Source organism: Gossypium hirsutum, chromosome A03, assembly GCF_007990345.1.
Source record: "Gossypium hirsutum isolate 1008001.06 chromosome A03, Gossypium_hirsutum_v2.1, whole genome shotgun sequence".
Lineage (NCBI taxonomy): Eukaryota > Viridiplantae > Streptophyta > Magnoliopsida > Malvales > Malvaceae > Gossypium > Gossypium hirsutum.
The window spans coordinates 100,793,093-100,796,175 of record NC_053426.1 but is presented as its reverse complement, the minus strand read 5'-3'; the positions used below and the strand labels follow the sequence as shown (position 1 = coordinate 100,796,175).

General features: G+C 35.1%; 1 non-coding gene across 1 annotated transcript; it reads left to right on the top strand.

Annotated features, from left to right (window-relative positions):
- The first annotated feature begins 668 nt into the window (after window positions 1–668).
- Window positions 669–775, top strand: LOC121226678 (small nucleolar RNA R71). Its single transcript, XR_005924406.1, has one exon. It is a non-coding gene; the product is annotated as a small nucleolar RNA R71 (small nucleolar RNA).
- Window positions 776–3,083: the final 2,308 nt, after the last annotated feature.

Genomic DNA, 3,083 nt, shown 5'->3' with positions numbered 1-3,083 from the left:
TCATCTTATCCAACTATCCTATTTGATTCTCGAGCCCTTGAATTGATGCTTGCTGATTTTTAAGTGCAGTTTCAGTGTTCTGAAAATAAGTCTTCGCTACTGAAATAAACTTTGTCATCATCTCCTTAAGGTTCGAATTTTTCTCTTGCTAGTAAGGTTGTTGTTGGAAGCCTGGAGGGGGTGGTGGTCTCTGATTGCCTTGGCCTCCCCATGAGAAATTTGGGTGGTTCCTCCAACCTGCGTTATAAGTGTTACTATAAGGATTATTTTGAGTCCGAGGATTATTACCCATATAATTCATTTGCTCGTTCTCCATGTTACGGCTGTATGATGGATATTCTAAATTGCTCGTTCCACCTCCACTCGCATCGCACTGCATTACTGGATGAACCTGTGTAGAACCAAGTAAACCATAAATTTTTGTATTCAAAATTTCTACCTGATTGGAAAGCATAGTAACTGAATCGACGTTAAAAATACCGGCTACTTTCGTTGGCTTTGTCCTCATGACTTGCCATTGATAATTGTTTAGTGACATCTCTTCTATGAACTCATAAGCTTCTTCAAGTGTCTTATTATTGATGGTTCCACCGGCAGCTGCGTCGATTATTTGTCTAGTCGAGGGATTCAAACCATTGTTGAAAGTTTGAACTTGTAGCCAAAGAGGCAACCCATGATGAGGGCACCTTCTCAATAGATCCTTGTATCTCTCCCATGCATCATAAAGTGTTTCTAAATCCATCTGTATAAAAGAAGAGATATCATTCCTTAATTTAGCTGCTTTAGCCGGCAGAAAATATTTAAGTAAAAATTTTTCAGTCATTTGTTCCCAAGTGGTGATTGACCCTCGTGGTAATGAGTTTAACCACTGTTTAGCCTTATTCCTTAATGAAAAGGGAAACAACCGAAGGCGAATGTCATCATCAGGAACACCACTAATCTTAAAGGTGTCGCAGAATTCCAAGAAATTTGCTGAATGAGTGTTTGGATTCTCGTCCTTCAAACCATCAAACTGAACAAACTGTTGTATCATTTGAATCATGTTAGGTTTCAGTTCAAAATTATTTGTAGCAACAGCAGGTCTAACTATACTTGATTCAGTTCCTGTTAGAGTAAGTTTAGCATAATCATACATAATACGAGGAGCAGGATTTTGATTTACTGGATTTGCAGCAACCACAGGAGGTAGCGGATTATTCTGATTTTCAGCCATCTCCTCGGTATTAATGTGAATATCGCCCTCTCGCTCTTTCTCTATGTATTGTAGGCTTCGCCTTATTTCTCTTTGATTTCTACGAGCTGTGCTCTCGATCTCACTATCAAAAAGCAAAGGTTCTGACGGGTTTCTTCTAGTCATAAACTGTAAAAACCTTCCAGAAGAAAATAAAAAAATTAGTAATTAAAAAAAACAAATTAAATTGCAATAAAAATAAAGAATGGCTAAAGTAATAAAAATTAAGCGTTCCTAATATCTTAGTCCTCGACAACGGTGCCAAAAACTTGATGGTCGTGAAACTAACTAACAAAATTCGACTAAGGCAAGCGCACCTATCGAACAATAGTATAGTTATTGTAAGACCGGGAATATCGTATTCACAAGGACTAAAAGTACTAGTAATTACTATCTTTTTATTATCTAACCTAAGAATTAAAGGATGTTTTAAAACTAAAACTAATTATCTAATTAACTAAGATTACGATAGAGATTAAAGTTGGAAAATACTTTTTAGAAAACCGATGGAGAAGACAATACCCAAGGAAGAATCCACCTAGACTTCACTTATTACTTCTGAATCAGACGATTTATTCACTTAACTCAATCTGTAGAAATCCCTAGTTTATGTTATTATCTTTCTCGAGACTAAAAACAACTGACTCTAGGTTGATTAATCAAAATCTCTTTCTAATTAAAACCCCTATTGTCGCATTAACTCGATCTATGGATTCCCTTATTAGATTTGACTCTAATCTGGCAGATTTATGTCGTCCTATCTCTAAGATTGCATACAACTCTGCTTAATTATGAATGATCTACTCTTAAATAGGGACTTTTGCTTCGCTAAATAAGCACGTCAAAAAACCTGAATTAATATCCTGGAATATTAAAGCAAGAATTAGAACTCACAATTAAGAATAAGAAAAAGTATTTATCATATAATTCAAATAGTAATAAGATCCGTCCTAGGTTTCATCTCCCTTAGGTATTTAGGGAGTTTAGTTCATAATAATGGAAAACATCTCAGGATTGGGAAAATAACAAAACATAAAGAACCCAAAGAACGTCTAAGGAAATTGAATGGAGATCTTCAGTCTTGAAGTAGATCCTGCTTCTGAGCTGATTCCGATGGCTATCTTTGAGTATTTTCTACCTTCTACTCTGCGTGTCCCCTTTAACCCTCTTCTAGGGTGTTTATATAGACTTTGGAATGCTTCAAAACCCTCAAAATTAGCCTTTTTCGAGTAGAATTAGACTTGAGCTCGACAGGGACACGACCGTGTGGCACACTCGTGTGCAGGTGCTCAGGCTGTGTGCAATTCTGACTTAGTTTAATGTCGACACGACCTTGACACACGGGCGTGTGGTTTACCCGTGTGAAAATGCCTAACCTGTGTGAAACACTGAATTAGGCCTAATTTGTCTGTTTTTGGCCTGTTTCATGCTTTTTTTGCTATCCTAAGCTCTTCTGAGTATAAAACATAAAATTAAAGGATTAGAAGCATCGAATTCAATGAAACTAAGGAAAAATCATCCATAAATATGTTAAACATGGGGTAAAAAATATGTATATATTATGGTTTATCAATGAACAACAAGATTAATAGATTATATATACAATCAATCACTTAGTCATTGCTATTTTCCCTAGAAAATGAAATCCATATAAAGTATGTAATGACTTGAAATTCAATGGTGTCAAAAAATGTGGTTTTAGAACCTCATTTCTGTAAATCGTGTTTGTAAATATTAAATATTAATATTAAGGTACAAAGAATAAATTGTAAAACAGATAAAAGTTCAATTATTAGAGAATTTTTAAATAGAAATAAAGATTAATGACTCATGTGCCAATATACACACCTTA